General features: G+C 67.2%; 1 protein-coding gene across 6 annotated transcripts in view; it reads right to left on the bottom strand.

Moving 5' to 3' along the window:
• The window catches only part of RUNX2 (runt-related transcription factor 2), a 229,870-nt gene that overhangs the window by 228,931 nt on the left and 643 nt on the right, over positions 1–296 (bottom strand). The window lies entirely within an intron of this gene.

The raw sequence follows: 296 nt of genomic DNA on the forward strand, positions 1-296 counted from the left end.
ACGCGGGGATCCGGGGAATGTGCCGGGGATCCTCACCCCTGGGAAATGGGGGCGGGGTGGCGACGCCAAGAGTGGGCACCTGGAGGCTCTAGGGGGGAGGGGGGCGGCTCAGAGGAGTGGGTTAGAACTTTGCCCAGGAGGCTTGAGGGGGACAAGGACTGAGGTGGTGGCTGCGGGCACAGGTGGGAGATAGAAGGATCTGTGCGGGGTCCTTGCGCCCAAGCCCGCTGGGAGATCCGGAGCAAGAGGGCCATCCGGGGTCCCTCGGGTCTGAGCCTCCAAGGTAGGAGGCCTTC

This window comes from Myotis brandtii, unplaced genomic scaffold (assembly GCF_000412655.1).
Source record: "Myotis brandtii unplaced genomic scaffold, ASM41265v1 scaffold143, whole genome shotgun sequence".
NCBI classification, from domain to species: Eukaryota; Metazoa; Chordata; class Mammalia; order Chiroptera; family Vespertilionidae; genus Myotis; species Myotis brandtii.